This window comes from Protopterus annectens, chromosome 3.part0, assembly GCF_019279795.1.
Source record: "Protopterus annectens isolate FY-2018-M chromosome 3.part0, PAN1.0, whole genome shotgun sequence".
Lineage (NCBI taxonomy): Eukaryota > Metazoa > Chordata > Ceratodontiformes > Protopteridae > Protopterus > Protopterus annectens.
The window spans coordinates 893,469,228-893,490,085 of NC_056731.1; positions in this window are offsets into that span (position 1 = coordinate 893,469,228).

Sequence of the window (20,858 nt, forward strand, 5' to 3'; positions counted from 1 at the left end):
TACACTCAGTACACAATCCGTAGGGGTAAAGACCTCAGTTGACACAATGGAATGTATTTGTTACATAGCAAGGCATAACTGAAACCATTACAATCACACTGACAAAAAGAACAGTCTGTATGGCAGGAAGCAGTAGGTCTGCAGTTACCCAAGGTGAATTGTATGGTAATGTACATCCAGATACCTTAAGGCAGCTTACCTCTGATACCCTCACATGATGTAACAGCCTAACTTAGTTATGGTGCATCCCTCCCCATAGACTGACATACAAGGCCGTATACCACTGTTACATACACTGACCTCTGGACTGCATAAGGGCACACATGTATTGTGCAGATGAAGCCCACACATATATAAACCCAACCCCACAATATGTGTGGGGGCCACAACAGCAGTGGAATGATGGCAGGAATGGCAACATGACATACTCGCAGGCCACTACATAACAACCCCTGACAGCATGTCATATGGACAAAGCCTGGTATGTAGGTGGAGGACAGAGGCTGGAACACAGGCCCATATGTGAAATAGTGTTGTCACACACTAAGCAAGTTGCTGATGTTACAGGATAGTCTGCAACATACCTTTAGTCAGGAATATGAAGTCAGAAACACAAATGGATGTAGCCATGTACTGATAGCACTCAACACACGCACAGCCATTGATATATCTGACACAAGACCTATGTGGTGGACAGGCAAAACATAACATGCACACCTCTGCCCATCAAGTGGATAGTCGCACAGTTGAGAGACAGACTGCAGTCCGTGTTATACTAGTATGTACACACAAACCCTGTAACACTGGTGCTATACAATGCATACAACAACAGTAATCACACTCTCTGTTTGTAGTCCTGGGACCTCATACAAATATGTAGCTGGCCTGAGTGTGTAAGTCCTCTTGTAAGAGGTATTGCTATCTGCTGTCTGTAACACTGCTGCCCACACACAGGAAGGATGTCCACCATACAGGAAAGGTAGAGGGACCAGGCCCATATGATGTAGGGATTTATAGTAGTGGGTTGCCATGACAGTGGCAATTTGAAGTAAAACACAGCTGGCTGCATGCAGGTAGCAAGTGGAGGACACTGACTGATGCAGAGCCCATCACATGATCATGTGTATCACCCACAATAGCCATGCTGCAATCTTTTTCAGGCAGCTCAATCCATTTACTGGGGAGAGAGAGAGAGTGAGGGAGAGAGAGAGAGAGAGAGAGAGAGAGAGAGAGAAATGCAGAGAAATAAAGTGAAAGAGAAAACAAACCGTAAAAACATACAACAGCTCCTGAACCACAACAACATCAGAAAATACAACAAAGGAAGCAGACTAAGGAGTGAAAAAAATGCCTCCTACAAGAATACTATCCACAACAGACCTCATCCCCACAACAGGTATGTGAAGAATATTTGCATGTAATTGACTCTAGTACCTGGTCCATAATACTGGGGTGGATGATGTGGAATGATGTGCCATTGGGTGTTGCTGTTCTAATGATCCTCAGCTGAACAACTGCTATGGACATTACAGTCTGTCTCTGTGGGTAGTGGGCCATACCCGTCAACTGTGTAGAGAAGCACTGACTGACAAGATGTATGCCAATATAGTATGTGGTGTGTGGTGTGTAATGGAAGGGATGTATATTACCGTGGCCAATAGCTGGTGGTGGAAGTAATACCATAATGATGGACGCGTGGGTTCCATAGCCCACCACTTGCAGGACACTCAGGTTAACATGTATTGTAGCATGCTGAAATGTCATAGATGTGTAATAGGGTTATCTGCAATCTGGCCCTATATATATCCCCCATAATGTTAAGCTGTGTCCATATGTGGCACCTGTCTGTGTTGTAGCAAGGCAAAACAGTGCAGCTGTGCAGGAAGAAGTTTTAAGATTGTGGACCTGATGTCTGAATGTACCCCATATATAGGTATGTATATGTATATATATATATATATATATATATATATATATATATATATATATATATATATATATACAGATACCCATATGTAGACACACACACACACACACATATATATATATATATATATATATATATAAAAACATATATACATCATCTATATCTACACATATATAGATATATATCTATATGCACATGTCTGCATACATACAAACACACACAGACATATATGTATGCAAATACATGTCCCCTATATTACCGCCATAGTGCTGTATGCAATGCAAATGAACAGCACACATAGCAATACACACAGATATATACAGCTGTAAGTGTGTGCAACTTGGATGGGTATGTCACATGTGAATCCCTTGTTGGGACCACATTGCCCTTGTCTGTGAAGTAGGGAATGGGAATATGGGAAAGTATGGCAGGTATATTTGTGGAGGTGGTCCAAGTTGGTAGATATAGAGGACAGCCTACAGGGGTGGTATATGAGGCATGTGGTAGGTAAACACCCTGGATGGTTTGTGTGGTCTGCGATGTGGAAGCCCCATGGGCCCCAATATGGAAACAATGGAAAAAAGCCTCCCACCCATTGCTAGTCACAACAGCAGCTCACGTTCCAAAGGTGTCTGGCCTGGAGACTGAGCAGGAGGAGCATGTGGACCCTGTGAATGTGTACTGGTTGCCTCAAGGTGATGTAGCACATTCCACATGTGTCTGTGGAGCCCGGTATGGAACAGACCCTGGACCTGACCTCGGGAGACAGTATCATGTCTGTGTGTGCCCCCAGGGGGAAACAACATCCCCTGAGGTGGTTCCACCTGAAGGTACTGCTGGACGAGTACATGAGGAGGCCGCAGGGTGGGTCCCACATGTGATGTGGCCTGGTAACATGGCTAGATGAGTTTGGAGAGGTAGTTCTGCTGGCAAATATTCCCTAAACATGCTATTGTGTCACTGTTATAGAACATATGTGGGTAGTAATAGTCTACACAATCCCGGAACATGCCCAACAGCATGTGCAGATATCCCCAATAACACAGAATGTCAGATGTGCAGCAATCACATAGCAAGCATACCACAGGCATATATGGAACCATAGTGGCCCTGACAATGGCATGCAGGTGAATAGTCCATAACAGGCCAGCAATGATAGTGTCCATGCAGGGAACGTGGCTACAAACACATAGCACAAAGTGTGGTATAGTACAATATCTGTCCCACTGGTAGGTAAGCTGTAGCCATAACTATTGAGTTGTGTGTACAATTTGTTGTTGCTGATATAGTGCGGGGGTAAAAGAGAAGTGTATTAAGAACTATGATAACCTTGCTGTATGAGTTGCTCAGACCTATTTCCATCTTTATGTCTTTCAGGCAAGATGTCACATGGATGCCTCCTTGCTTATTCAGCAGCTGAAAATGACATAGTGATGAACTATCTAATCCAGCACTACCCTGTCCTGTTTAGCCGGGTCACCCATGAGCAGCAGGAGTGGACCGCCCTGTGGAACGACCTAGTCCACAGGGTCAATGATGTCGGACTGCACAACTGCAGTTATGAGCAGGTCTGGTATCATTGCTCTGACCTGCTTCGCAATGCCCATCGGCATTCTGCTGCAGTCTGGTGGAATCACCTCACAACAGGGGGGCCATGCCATCCATCCCCCCTGACATGTGTTGAGGAGCTCCTCGCTAGCCTCGTGGCACCTGCCCATCCTCACTGCCGACAACCACCAGACACCATTGTGGAGGTGGGTACTACCCACACACTGGCTGAGGTGTGTGCAGGTAAGGCCACAGGGAACATCAGTAGACCACTGTTGTATATGCATCCAAAGCTGTACAGGTAGATCATGCATATCTGACATGTCATATATATAGTTTGTTGCTGCATAGTAATAATAAATAGATGTGCATACGTGGTAGTACTGTGGACTTGTACTGTTGATGTACTGTAATGCTGCACCCACCCTGTAGCAATGCCACAGGTGTGGCCACTGACTTTGCATCTCTCACACAGTTATGTAGGTCTCTCCAGTATACCACCAAGGCAGCAGCCTGCAGCTGGAGAGTATGGTTTATGTTGATGCTTGTCAATACACCGAGCATGTAATGGCTATGGTATATTCCATGCACACATCTAACACACCTACCCAGAATGCATGCTGTACATTTTCACGTATTGTTGCTGTTAAATGCACTGCATCACAGTAGTGACCATGATGGGGTATTGGATGGGTATGTCAGACACCTGCAAGATAACTAACATCCTGTCATGGCAAAATGTGTCCACAAGGATTAACATAATGGTGGGACACATGGCCTACAGTAGGGACATGTGTGAAACATCACCCATATACACTGCAACAACAGTGTATCTACCAGTATTACAATGACAACTGTTACAGATGTACACTATGGCATAACGTATTACTGTGGTCCACATTATTAGCTGGGACTAGGCTGTAACACATGGTGTTCAGTGTATGGGACACTGCAAATTGACAAACATGTATAGGCTTTACTTGTCATGCATCTGCAAAAAGGCTGAAGGTGAGGAGGGGGTGTCAGCATGACACACCAGTGCACTGCAGCAGGGATCCTAAGGATGCTAAGAATGGCTGTATCTGCACACAGTCAGGTTCAGGAACTGTGGCAGACATGACCCTACCCCCACATCAATAGTGACGGCAGTGTGTGAACACCAAGGGATGTGCACGTGAGTACACCTTGCAATCATGCATATTTGTGGACATGTGTAGGGGAGACTGACCATACACTGGCAAATGCAAATGGACCATGCTAGTATACCCCTTCCAGGAATAGTGACTGCTGTAGTACACATAACAATAGGTGCAACAAACCGTCATGATAAGGGTGTGCACACATATGCACACACTGAGTGTATGCATCGCGGTCAGCATCTACACACCTAACACATTCCGTAGACACTGCATGTGAATGTACAGGACATATGTCACATATCGGGCTCATGTACTGTTAATATATGCAGTGATGTGGTCCCATGGCAGATCAAGGAAGGGTGCGACATATCAATAAGGGTGTGTACACTCCCCATAGTCATGGTATGGTCTGACGGTTGTCAGTGTAATAGTATTGGATTGGTCATAAATAGTCAGCTGATGTTGAGATCTGTAAAGCAGACATCAGGCATTCACAAATGACATCTGCCCACATATCATCCCATGTATGTGTTGCTGAAAAATATAGGGGCTGTGAGCATTAGAGCTGACATAACTGACACAATACTACACATTCAGCAATGGATTGTACACCTGTGATGTTTGGTGCAGAGCACATGGCAGGGTGCAGAGCAGGTGCACAGCAATACTGTGTACATGGGTGCAGTGGTATCCAGGGGAAAGGGCATCACCTAACACAGCCCATGCATCACACACATGTATACTGTTGCTAGCATGGATTGACTATAGCTGCACTGCATGCTGTTGTGTACCATGTGTTATGCATGTTGACAGATGGGTAAGAGGAAGACTGTGTGTACTATCATTGTGCAACCTCACCTTTATGTGTGTGTGTGTGTGTGTGTGTGTGTGTGTGTGTGTGTGTGTGTGTGTGTGTGTGTGTGTGAGTGTGTATGTGTGTGAGTGTGCAACCTGGCGGGTAGTTAGTTTGTCTGTAGGGTCACTCTGGTGAAGTGGAGTGAGGTTGATGCATGTAGGATGTGTGTGTGCATGTGTGTGTTTGTGTGGGTGTTCCTGTATGCACATGTTTGATTGTGGGGTTGTTCATATGGAGGTACTTCCCTTTGAGATCATGCAGCACATGGATATGGACTGACACATGACACACCAGGAATACTTGTCTGATATGTAATCACAGGACAGCCGATAGTATAATAAGGTCTGTAGCATGGAACATTCATTGGGAGGGAAAGTAGACACCAGGTATACCCTAAATATTGCATTCAGCAGAGAGGTGACTGACAACCCACGTATGTAGCACTACAGATGCAGTGGGAATTACTAGACAACACCAGGGAGTGTATCCATATATTACAGTTGTCACATGATAGGTTGATTGAGCAGCATATCTGGCATGTACAGAGCAATACTTTCACATGACACTCCAGTGCATGACATTATGGAGTGAACATAGTAGCTCCTCACATATAGGGGCCACTCTCAAGATGTCTGGACATACACAGGGTGAACACTGAATGACAGCAGTGAGGCCATGTAAAACCACACCACTCAGGTCAAGGAGGTAATGCAGTAACAGGTCTTGTGTTGTGATCACTTGTCTTGGCATTTAGAGGAAAGATCCATTAATGAGTGGTATTAATGAGTGTATGTTACCAAGTGTGATGCAGGATGGAGAACATATGGGAATAAATGTGGGACTGTCTGTAAAGTCATGGACAGGTAGGTATTAAGGCGGAATGTGTGTGTGTGTGTGTGTGTGTGTGTGTGTGTGTGTGTGTGTGTGCGTGTGTGCGTGTGTGCATGTGTGCGTGTGTGTTTGTGTGTGTGTAGTGTTATGCAATGCTGTACAGGTCTTAAAGCGCGTATCTTGTTTTCCCCCACAGGTGGCGAGGTGGGTCAGAGTCCCTCCTGCATGCAGTCTGATGTTGGTGTCCATACAGACACTGAATATGATGACAGTACTGTTGAGGCACATGTGGGGTTGTCAGGTGCCGAAACAGCACCATCATTTGACATCCCCAACCCCACATACAGTTTCAGTGCCTATACAGACCCCATCACCAGTGGCCATAGTGGAGGGACAGCTGGTGGTTGATGGCAGTGCACAGGAGAGTGTGGTATCCATGCTTACTGTGTCTGGCCACAACAGGCATAGCCAGATGTCCATCAGTGCACCACATAGGCAGATGTCCCAGGGTGCTCATGGTAGGGCCACTGCTCATCATGCCCCTGGCAGACGTGCCACAGCTGGTACCACCAGGCACATGTTTCAGGCTGTCATAGGGTGCAGGCACATATGGAACTGTACACCAGACAGGGCCTGAGGCTGCAGAGGGCTGCTCTCACATCTGCAAGCGACAACTTTTATGAACTGTCTGGTGCCCTCCGTGCTCATACAGCAGTCATAGATAGATGGTTTGGTGAGATGATGGGCCTCATCAACCATGATTTGTCCGTGCTTGAGCATGTGGTGGGATTGTGGTGACTGTCACATGGATGTAGGCCTGCAACACCAACAGCTGGTGGTCAACATGGACATGCTAGGACATCAAGGCACTCCTGTTGTTGCAGTACCAGCCCCTAGCACTGCAGGGGGGGTGCTGTCCACACCACATCACAGCAGGCCATGAGCACGTGGTCCTGGCTAGTCCCAGGAGGGACCTGGTTCCAGCAGACATCTGTCATCATCAGGGGAGAGTAGCACATCAAAGCCGGTATCTGGTCATGCCCATGGAACCCCTGGCAGGCACAGTCTATGTTCCATGGCTGGAGATGGTTAACTGCACACCCTGCCAGGTATGGTCTGCAGCTGTCCATAAACACCTGTATAGGGCAGCCACATGGCAGAACTGTGTGCATGCATACTCACACACTGTACAAACACACCTATGACACCCCCATACCTACACACACCACATCACCATGCCCAATTCATCTCATTACACACCTCACCCACAGACATGGTGTCAAATGTATGGCCCACCCTCGGTGTCTGGCAAACCAACAACACACCCTATGCATATGATGATACCTGTGCCACATCCCTGTCATCCATAACATTGATGCAGGGACAGGCTAATATGGTTCTGATGCACATGGTGACTGTACTACAGTGTACCAAAGTACTGCAGTGTAACTTGTTGTCAGGAGTAATGTTTACTGCATACATGTAAGGTAGTGTAGCCATCCAGAAATGATGCATTATAGCTGTTAGTAACACACTGATTGATTGTGGTCTCCATACTGTTATCCATTTGTGTTGTAGGTGCACATGTGTCAGCAGGAGGATGGCCTGCAGTCATATTCCACAAGGGGTATGGCACTGTGTTGACACCATGGCTGTGACATATCTGGGGTACAGTTGGACACGTCACAGCTTTGTATAACAGTTATTGCCTGTGCCACATGGACAGGTGACCTGCTGGGACGTGTATAATCTGCAACCTGATGTAGACCCATCCACATACAAGCACACTCTTACTTGGCAACACTTGAACTAGACCCCTACCTAGGTTTGTTGTGCTACTGAACTGTGTGGCTTTCATTGCACACACCACACAGCATTTAGGGTGAGGTGTGTTTCAGGTTACATGTTACATGCAGAACATCCCCAGACATGTACAGTATGCTAATGAGGGATGTAATGGTTGTATATGGACAATACATAGTGTGACATACCATCATATACACATTAACAGACACATAACAGGCAGACACACATCCGAGAGACATAGGCCTATCTGTGCTAACTAACTTGTCCGTGTGTCCAATGTGTTACAGGTAGGCTGTACACAGTACATGCATAAATGGGCTGGATTGCGGTATCAGTTACCTGTATGGTTGATGGTGATAGTAGTCACCATGAAGTGGTACATGGGACATATACCAGGTGAACCATGGTGTAATGACAGTGTACGCAGCACCCACATCCCCCAGTGGATATTGTACTCCCCGGAACCCATGATGACACTCTGAAATACCCACCATCATACATTGCCCACGACTGTATATACCAACAGTGGTACTACAGGGATATGCATCTAATGCACATGCCACAGGCATAGTAGGGAATTGCACTGTCACGCCTCACCTATGGGCAGCAACAACACTATCTGTACTACTGTGTGGCAATGCATATTGTAATAAAAATATGTGGCCTCAGAATACTGTACCCGACAGATATACAGACATGCACAAATACACACACTTGCCAGAACTCAATGGGTATCCCATGCCTATCGACCCATGTGTACAACACTGTTGTGCTGGTACTGCAAGGCTCATGTAGCCAGTAGGGAGAGGAGCGTAATAGGGTACATGTAATGTCTGATACAGCAGCAGCCACAACTGACTATGGCAATGGGAGTTGCAGTGGTTGTGAAGGCCCTCATGGAATTCCCAACTACAGGTGTACTAACACACAGACACTGCTATCCTCAGTAATGCACACGTACACATGTGTCAGTACTGGGGTGCATCGCTGCAGGTGGTCATAGCTGTGTACCTGAATATTGTCCATGGAGGGATGGGTTGTGAAGGGGATATGTGCATAGTGGTATCATGCCACCCTCCATGTGCCAGCAAGCAATCTATCAGCAGACACCACTGTGGTGACCCTCAGGGTGAAAGTGACATGCATCAGCCAATCCTCTGGGTGCCTCCTGCATATGGCCACTGAGGTTATCCAGTTGACATGTATGCAACATGTATTACAACACAGGTTAGTGTCTGTGATGGAAACCTGTACCCAAGCATGTTCTGTTGACTGTGGTAGTGTAGTGGAGGTACCTGTGGCATGTGGTGCGTACAGGGTGTTGTCTCCTATATGTGCCAGTTATTACACAGCTGGGCAGACATGTCAGTGTCAATCAAGCATAGGCTGCCTGTACATATCCCAGATGGATATCTGCCATCTGTGCATCTGTACAGGGAGTGACAGTCATCAGCTTGGGAAGTAGCTATGCAGTAGGATGTATGTGTCGACAGACAGACGTTTGACAACAATATATATGTCATAACTATATGTTGGAAGCCCTCACTAACGTGTGCTGTATAGACTGTAGTCTACAGTTACATTCCACATCTCGGATCATTATCCAGTAAGGTATATATACTGTGACACAGCTTACACACCAGGAACACAACAGGGAGGCCTCAGAGTCCAGCTATGCCTGAAGGTGTGCTTGTTGTCAGTACTACATCTAGCACTCTACTCTTGCTCGGGAAAGCACTGTCAGCAGTAGTATCGCCATGATACACTACATGCCAGCGTGACAGCTACCCCTGTATGTCACACATTCACATGGGTAACAGTGCTGTGCAGGTCTCATATACTTCTGTGTCCCAGACATGACACTCACACCCCTTGCTAATGTAATGACAGCACATAGGAGCATGTATTGTACATGGCATTACATACACTTATTACAAATGTCATTACCCTGCTATGTTATCAGACTGGGTGGTGAGAACTGGTTACCAGGGCTTAGCTATGCTTAGCAGGTGTCAACATTGCTCCAATATAACAGCTAAGCAGATTTGCGCACTGGTAAGTAAAGCCCACATGGTGTAAGTGCCCATACATTTAATCGTACGTTAGCACCACTTGGTTTTGCACAAACCTGTGCAAACCTGCTTAAAGCTGCTCGAAACTGCCTTAACCACTCTGTATCTGACAGCCCTTATTCTGCCCAGCAACAAAATAAACAGCCCTTGCAGGTCTTGAACCCAGGACCCTGTACACTATAGTCACAACAGTTAACCCCTGGCTCCATGACCACTGTGAAGACAGTTGCTGTTTTTCCAATATATCTGTCAATGCACATATTGATTAGTATTGAACAATTGCTTTTACTTCCAAAATTGTGTAGTACTTGTTATTGATATTACTGTTGCATCACATATGTTGTTAATATCATAATGTACACATATCAGATACATATGGTGAGATACATCTGGGAAGGTATACACAAACGTGACAGGAATATGGATATATACATATACATACATGTACATACACATGTATATTCATACATATGTCTGTCTACACATCTGTATAGTGCAGCATATATATGGCCATGTGCAGATCTCTTTGCATATATATATATATATATATATATATATATATATATATATATATATTTATATGTAGATATATAGATATATATGTATGCATATCCTATGTGTACAGATATACCTATTCATGTTGATATATTAGTAGATATCTATAACTATATGTGCATACATATTTATTAAGATATACCTATTAATGTCGACATATATGTAGATATTGTAGATATCCATAAGTATATGTGCAGATATATCTATATCTGTATATGTGTAGACATATATTGCTGTGTATATGTATATATCTGAGTGTTTGTATCTATATATATGTATATATATATATATATATATATATATATATATATATATATATATATATATATGTATGTCAATATGTATATGTGTATATATCTATATATCTATATAGATATATGGATAAATATATATACATATATGTTCACCATATGTCCAGAACATGGAGTGGAGTCCTACCTCAGCCCCAATAGTCCCAACCTCTTAGTGCAAGGGGATGTCATGTATGTATTGCAGGTATATATTTAGACTGTTGCTACTGTAATAGGGGTTGTCTTAACAGACATGTTGTGTATGGGAGGTCACATTGGCTTTTAACATGTATGCCACTGGGTAATGACAGACATCCTAAGGACATCATAGTACAGTACCACTGCTAGCACAGTAATAATCCTGTGGACTACAGCAGAGATATGACCAATATATGTGGACAGTCTGGCACTCTGTGGTCAGTCCAGAGGTGTACATATATCCCCTTCATGCGAGACATGTGGACCACGCCTCACAATGTGGATGTTACTAGCCATGTACATGGGTATATCACGTACATACTGGACTACATATGCCCACACAGTTTATGCATGCACACACGCCAGTCTATCCTGACACATAATACTTTTATTTTATTTATTTTATTTTACATTTGTTAACCGGGCTAGTCTAACTGGATATATTTCCATTTTCAGTAGAGGCCCGGGGAGAAAAGCTCCAGTAGTAAACAATTTGATTATAAATTTGAAATACAATACAAAGGATGCAAATCATAGTTGATACATAGTAAATGAAAGTAGTTCAATAAAAAATACAAGAAGCAGCGAATAAAAAATGGAGATAAAAGATGGTATTTACACTAATATAAAAGTGACAAAAGTATGTGTTAAATTATTTACACAAATAAAAGCGACAAAAGGGTATGAGAAAATTATGAAAATAAGAATGTTTTGTGATAATTAACAGGATAGATTCCATCAGTATGTACTATTGTGTTCACTAGTTCCTGTTCTGCTTCAAAAAGTATGCATTAGAGTTTGGAATATATAGTAGGAGGCAGAAATAATATTAGCAAAACCAGAAGGTTAGTCAGGGTTACTGCAGGGGCATAACCAGTGTGTTTTAAGGTGTCTTTTGAGGTTTTGTTTAAAGAGAGGCAAGGAAGAAAGTGACGTTAGTTCATTGGGGAGTAGGTTCCAGTTTTTTTCCCACTGTGTTAGAAAACAGGGAATCACCAGCCGTGTTGTTAGTCTTGGTTATGCTAGCTAGAAGTTTGCTAGAAGAGCGTAGGTAATTTAGATTTTTATAGGGGATTATGAGATTAGATAGTATAGGAGTGCTGTTAGGTTGATAAAATATCTTGTGGGCAATGGTTAGATGGGAGATATTCAGTTGGTTTTGAAGTTCAAGCCAGCCTAGCTGCATTAGATTTAAACAGTGGTGAGTTCTAAAGGGATTGCCAGTGGCAAATCTGGCGATGCTGTTGTAAGCATGAGCTAGTTTGACAAGGTTATTTTTTTTGAGGTTAGTGTATATGGGACAGGCATATAGAAGAGTTGAAATTAAATGGGAGTGTGCAATCTTGGTTCTGGCTATTGGAGTTAGGAAAGTTTTGATTCGATATAAGGAGCCTACTTTTCTGTTGACAGTTTTTATGGTATTATTTATGTGGATATCAAACATAAGGTTATTGTCAATAGTAATTCCTAACAACTTAGTGGTAGAGTCAGGGTATATGGTTGTGCGATTATTGGAAATGACAGAGAAATCTATAGGGGAGGACTTACTGGTGGGTGTAAAGAGAAGGAGCTTGTTTTTTTTAGCATTGAGAAGGAGGCAACGTTTTGTGAACCATGTTTCAACTGTGTTGAATACATTCTGAGTCAGAGAATGTAGTTCAGATGGGGAGCTTGCTGAGCATATTAATGTTGAATCATCTGCATATTGAATGCAGGTGGCTTGTGGGATTGCTACATGGAGGTCGTTGATAAAAAGAGAAAAAAGAGTGGGCCTAGAATAGAGCCTTGAGGGACTCCGAGGGTGACTGGTAGAAGGGATGATATATTATTTTCCCAGAGAACTGCTTGTTGTCTATTGGTTTGGTAGGACATGAACCATTTAATAGCCAGAGAGTCAAGGGAAAAGGATTCAAGAATGTTGATAAGAAGGGTATTGTTTACCATGTCAAAAGCTTTTGAGAGGTCAATAAAGAGTGCAGATGAGAGGTTGTTGTTATTGTGATTTCTATTTATAACATCTGTAAAGGATAACAGGGCGATAGTGGTGCTATGTGATGGCCTAAAACCATGCTGGCACTTAGCTATTGTGTTATTTTGAGTTAAATGGTTTAAAAGTTGTTGGTGAATGCATTTTTCCATGATTTTTGCTAAGGGTGATAAAAGAGCTATTGGCCGGTAGTTGGAGTAATCATTTGAGTTACCACCTTTGTGAAGGGGGATAATATGGAAGATTTTCCAGATGTCTGGAATGATTCCTTCCTTAATGGTTCTGTTTATGAGGATGGATATGGGATATGAAATTACTTTGGCTGCTTTTTGGAGGTATTCAGAAGGTAGCTGGTCAGCAGAAGGAGTACAAGGCTTACGTTTTTGAATGAGTTTGTAGATGAGAGTGGTAGAGATTGGTTGCATATAGAATGCTGGTAGAGTGCTGGGTATGGAGGTGGGAAGGCTTGAGTTGTCTGGAGTAAGTTGACTAGCTAGTGCTTGTATGGTTTCTGTAAAGAAGGAGTGGTGGTGCAGGGGTCACATGGCCACATACTACCCAGTAGTTAGTGACATACATCTTTACAGAATCCCACTGCTTTGTCAGAATTACACAACAGTTATGGTGGCCTGGCAGCAGTATGTCTTGCAAATAACTGGACATATCAGCACACTGGGTAATTACACTAGGCTGCTAGGCATGCCACAAAGCACTGTGCAAATTACAGGCAGTCTGCCACAACACTGGACTACATTTTGTATGGGGGAATACACATGTACCTGCGATTATAGTGGGCTCTACATGCATGTCACAACACAGAGTAACAGACACCTGTGTGAAAGTGCATACCCACAACCAATGTAAACACAGCCACAGCCACATATGGTACACAAGCTTAGAATGACACTATATAGACTGTCTGATAAACACCATCCTCATATGTGCCGCTCACACACTCACCTTATATACACTGGGTCATGGCACTGTGTGGTCCGATGGCTGTCTGTGGTATGGGACATGTGTGTGTCTGGCACTACAGACATGTGAGCCAATAGGGTACCATACACTGGAGCAGCATGTAACATCAGATAGAACAAGACTGACAACAATGGCATCTACCACAGTCTGTGCAAAGCCCAAGGTATGTATGTGCAATACACATACTGTCGACAATCACCCTAAGTACACAGACTCCTGTACTGTACACACAACTGCAGAATAGCCAAGCTATGTCCTCAGAAACAACCCCTATTATACATAACATGTCTAGCAGTCTGATAGCTGACTGGCTTATCAGGTATGATGTCAATAAATAATGGTGTACAGGACACATGCACCTCTTACTGCATGACATATGTTCAAAGGTTGACAGACTTCTGGCTGGAGCTATGAACACTGTCCCAATATTGGCATGTTGCTGTGATAACCTCATACATTTACTGTCGTACCAGGTTTTGTTATGACATATGTCCTATGAGGGATAAAAGTCAGTAACTCTCATGGCTGTCACCATGCACTGACTGCAATCCTCACACTATGCTTCTGCAGTTCTCAGATAGGTGTTCTGTGAGTAACACAAGAAACAAAAGGCTCCACACACTGCCCAGTCTGCAGATGACCCTACAGATGGGAATTTCTTCCAAAACATAGCACTTTCATGACAAGTATTAAAACATGTAGACCAGCCATAACCACACACACCCTGTTAAACCGACATTACTCCAAATGCAGAATAGCAACACTTACATTCTGTAGTCATGTCAGGCACATCCCCCTCCTGTGTGTTGGCCTGTTTCCACAGTGTATGTTGTTAGAGGTAAATCCCAAACCCATCTGTGATGCTGTTTGCCAAACACCAGATCTAGGTCCTGCTCACAGTGAATGAAAAGGCCCAAGACCAACATGATGTTCCTAGATATTGGAGTGTGTTTCCATGCAAATGGCTATGGGACTGTTACCACTGATGTTCCACATGCAATCAGCTAGAGGAGGGCTACAACTCATGCAGAGGTCATCAGCTGATCATGAGCATCACTTACAAAACACAAGCTGCTGCCTAAGCAAAGCAGGTGTAGTTCTCCACATCCACCAGAGAGGGAGTGAGACAGACAGAGACAAAGTAAGTCAGGGAGGGGGTGAGAGAGTAAAATCTAAGCATGTTTGTGTCACACACCTACCATTACAGGGTTTCAAACCCCTGACTGACTATGTATTGCTATCTCATGTCTATGCAGTTATTGCATGTGCCACATAGTTTACATGTTGAGGAGCTCTCCAAACGTGTATGTGATGGTGAGTGACATCTGCAACAGTGATATGATAGCAATACGGTAGGTGTAGTAAACGTGCCTGTCCACATGAACAGCTGTCAGTGTCAACACAGGCACACTATCTCAGGGACTCACACCCACTGACACACTTGGCAGGGTCAAGAATACACTTCCTAATTAGTTAGTTTGCCACAATACAGTAATACGCAGGTATCACATGCACCACAGGGGTTATCCGGAGGTTATATGGCCAAAGGGTATGTGAAGGTGTCTGACATCAGACAGCATGCTTCAGTATGCCAATGGGAGTTGTAGCGAGTGTGAATGTGGTCGAAAGCAGCATACACCACACACACACAGACACAGGGTGCCAGTACTTACATGCATGGGTGCATTGCTTCACGGGTGTATAGTGGACGACTGTGCCAAATGGCTATACAAGGCTAGGTGAAGGGCATACATTGGCATCAAGCCACATGACAATGGTCTGCAGTGTGGCTCAGGGGTGTAGTGTCTGGATTGGCCCACACAGGTGGGTATTGTATTCACCATCCAGCCACCTGGGTAACTATTGTGTGTTGCCATTGCTGTGCAGTGCTTGCCATGTATGTGTTCTGTAGTCCATGACATGGACAGTGTCTGGGATGTGCACACATCCCACATGCATATACAGTGACATGTGGAACTGTACCTGGGTTGTCTGGCCCATGTTGTGTGCACAGATTGATATCATCAGATGTGCCAGTCCTGGCCTCATGTGGCAGGAACTGGTAATGGACAGCAGGTTGACCCTGCACCTATATTGATAGCATGATACATGTATTCCCTGGTGTCAGTGGCATCTGTCCATACAGAGCATGTGTTTAAGGCATGGCATGTCCTTTGTGCGTCACATTTGATGGTACCACAGGTGTTGCAGGCATCCAGTGGGGAACATAGTGAAGGCACTCTGTCTGCATGTACATGCCTATTGTACTGATGGGCAGGGTGCCATGCCCTCTGTAATCCACTGCAATCACACCATGGTTATTATCTGTAGGCGATATGCAGGGTACTACCATCATAGTGGTTGTTGCTTAGGCAAGTGTGTTTGTGTATGAGACATGGGTTGAGAGTGTTCTCTGGGTAATACAAGGGTTGCTGACTTTGTTTGCCAGGCCTTGATGTCACATTTAGGGATATGGATTGGCACCCCAGCCTCTCGGCTATCTCACATCTGTTATCATTGTAAGGTGGACATTGTGACATATGATAGAGCCACCATATAAGAAATTTCCAAAACCCACTCCGCAATGAGTCCACACTCACAGACACCTACACACAGGGTATGAATGATAAACACAGACACACACAGTTGCCATGTCTGGGATTAGAACACCTACCTAACTAGTTTATCACACTACAGCATTACACAGTTATAGGATGTGCTATGGATATTACTGGGCTACTCCTTCCCTAAAGGTGTATTTCACTGGGAATGACATCAGCAGGCTTGCCAAAGAAGGTCAGTGGAGGTTGTACTGACTATGAATGGCCTCAAAAGCATTGGACCCTATACAGACAAAGAAACACACACACAAACATCCACACTTTCCATGTCTGGGAATAGAATGCCTTCCAAAGTACTATATCACACTACAGCATTACACAGTCATAGGATGCACTATGGAGATTACTGGGCTACTCCTTTCCCAAAGGTGTATTTCAAACTGAATGACATCAGCAGGGTTGCCAAAGTAGGGCATTTGAAATGTAGTGAGTGTGATTAGACTGAAAGCATTGCTCCCTACACAGACAGAGACACGCAAACACACACACGGTTGCCATGTCTGGAATTAGAACTCCTACCTAACTAGTTTATCACACTACAGCATTACGCAGTTATAGGATGCGCCATAGACATTACTGGGTTACCCCTTTCCCAAAGGTGTATTTCAAACTGAATGACAGCAGCAGGCTTGCCAAAGTAGGGCATTTGAAATGTTTTGAGTGTGACTAGCCTAAAAAGCATTGCTCCCTACACAGAGGCACACACACAGTTGCCATGTCTGGGATTAGAACTCCTACATAACTAGTTTATCACACTACAGCATTACACAGTTATAGGATGCTCTATGGAGATTACTGGGCTACTCCTTTCCCAAAGGTGTATTTCAAACTGAATGACATCAGCAGGCTTGCCAAAGTAGGGCATTTGAAATGTATTGAGTGTGACTAGCCTAAAAAGCATTGCTCCCTACACACACTCACACACACACACACACACACACACACACACACACACACACACACACACACACACACACACACACACACACACACACACACACACACACACACACACACACACACACACACACACACACACACACACACACACACACACACACACACACACACACACAGTTGACATGTCTGGGATTAGAACTCCTACCTAACTAGTTTATCACACTACAGCATTACGTATTTATAGGACGTGCCATGGAGATTACTGGGCTACTCCTTTCCCAAAGGTATATTTCAAACTGAATAACATCAGTAGGCTTGCCAAAGTAGGGCATTTGAAATGTAGTGAGTGTGACTAGCCTAAAAAGCATTGCTCCCTACACAGACAGAGACACACATACATATATACACACACACACACACACACACACACACACACACACACACACACACACACACACACACAGTTGCCATGTATGGGACTAGAACTGCTACCTAACTAGTTTATCACACTACAGCATTACGCAGTTATAGGGCGCGCCATGGAGATTACTGGGATACTCTTCCCAAAGGTGTATTTCAAACTAAATGACATCAGCAGCCTTGCCACAGTAGAGCATTTGAAATGTAGTGAATGTGACTAGGCTAAAAAGCATTGCTCCCTACACAGACAGAGACACATGCACACAGTTGCCATGTCTGGGATTAGAACTCCTACCTAACTAGTTTATCACACTATATAATTATGCAGTTGTAGGATGCACCACAGAAATGACTGGGCTATTCCTTTCCCAAAGGTGTATTTCAAACTGAATGACATCAGCAGGCTTGTCATAGTAGGGCTATTGGGAGGGCAGTGTGTGTACATGGGGGATAACCCATTCATCTAGAGGTAGACACACCACACTCAGGCACACGCAGGTTTATATTCTGCAGGTACATGTATACAACTGCTAAATGACTACTGCCTTGTACAGTCATGTTGCACAGCTAGCACTTGCACCACAGAGTCTTTAAGGCTGAGGGATACCAGTGGCTACTTTCTACAGTGAGTGACATTTACACATCATGTGGTTGTAGCCATTTGGCTGTGTGCTGGGTGGGACAGGCCTCATGATGGAAGGCTCTTTGTCACTGTCACTCTCTTCCACACATCTATGTATGTGTACTTTTGGCATATTATTGTGTGTTGTCCTTGGATATATGTGTGTATTCCTATTCAATGTGTGTGCAAAGCATGACTGGTAAATACTGAAGAGTGTATGCACTAACATCTGTAACTGTCAGATATGTATGGTCCACTGTTGTTGGCAGACATGGGCTTCATTTGTCTAACATCTGTAACTGTCAGATATGTATGGTCCACTGTTGGCAGACATGGGCTTCATTTGTTTGTGTGTGAACATGTCCAGTATGACCTTTCAGTATGCTGTTGTCTGACATTGCCTTCATTTCTCTAAGTGTGTGAGCATGCCCAGTATGCCCTTCTGTATTGAATGTGTGTATCCATTCTAGGTAGTTTGTACTCCAGTACAGACCTTTGTTTTCTACACCTACAGCTAGCAAACTGTTTCTGCAGGATATCTGTAGATCAGTTGGCAATGTGGGGTCAAATAGTGCAAGGGATAGTGTCTACTGTAGGTGGTTGTGTCTGTGCTGCTTCTGCTACATGGTACTGCTGTTAGGAGAGATATTCAGACATGTACTGTTATACACTGTGATGTTTTATGTCCTCAAGTACTGTCAGGTGGACATTTTTGCTCACAGTAATGTCCTGGGGAACACAGGGTAAATGCAGCTGTGCCCTGTTTCATGGTAAAATGCCTACATAGTCATGGCATGTTATGCCATTCTGGAGTGGGTGCTGCAGACACTTGCTGCTGGGTCTGTGTATCCAGTTCAGCACCTTGGTACAGTGATGGCAGAGGATCCCATACTTGTACATCCATTGACGTGACAGTATGGTCTTATCTTCCTGTGGCAATACCTCACAGCTGTACAGATTCACACAGGTTACCCAGAGGCAGGGGTCATACGTCAGGACATTACCCCTATTATGGTGTATGGGTAAGTTTGTAGCCTCCCATTTTTGTGTCTGAAGCCAGAGATAGTATGTGCACATGGCTGTGTGTTGGACTTTGCACATTCCATGCTGCCCATGCTCCCATCCCTCCTATATTATTATTTCCTCTTCTATACATTATGCATACATTCTCTGATACTTTCCCTATAGTTATCACCTCATCACAGCTGTGTTTTGGTGTTGGTCCACAGTTCATGCAGTGGGACATGGTGGACATGTTACTGTGGTTTGTCCACATGGCCTTGCATATGGCTTATGTGGAGTGTGTTATGTTGTTATTTGGGTGTCCATGACATAACATACATTGGCAGTGCGGGTGAGATGCAGGCCTTTGGCAGAGGCCTGCAGGCCAATTGGTGGTGATGCAGGCCAGCTGTAGCAGGCCATTGCCTTCTGTCAGTCCTACAGTCCCAGACTGCCATACTGTATTTTCCCCTGGGGTGACAGGGAAGGTGTGCTAGGTGTTCATGCCAATACTTACTATCAGTATTGATCAGGTGGTGTGGATGCTGTCAGGGTGCTGCTTACAGCTAGGGACACACCTGCATGGGACACCTGCACTGCATGCTGCATTCTTTCTCTATTGCCATACACAAGTGGTGGTCATATTGTACCCATTCCCAACAGCAGGGATACAACTGAAGTACCTGTGGGTGGTGTTTGGGTGTGCTGGGTGCATGTGTGCTCTGGACACTACTTGCATCTGACTCACAGATATGCATGGGGCATTCCAGTTATGCTGGCTTGTGCAGGGACATCAGCCATTTCCCAATACATCAGTCCTATCACCTTTGTGATCTGCAAGTGTTCGGCCAGACGACATTGGTTTTCCCTACCACAAGCCCAGATAATGTGATGCATACCTGTATGTACAATTCCAAGAATGTGTTCATTTCACAGTTACACATTATATACTTTATGTGTGGGGTATTGTTCCCTGTGTACTGCTTGTATATCTAGCCCAACAGTTATGTCATGTCCATCTTTCAGATGGTGACACATATTACCGCCATACATTTACAATGGCTTACTGCTAGCATGTGTTATACTGGGGAGCATTGTCTTCGGGA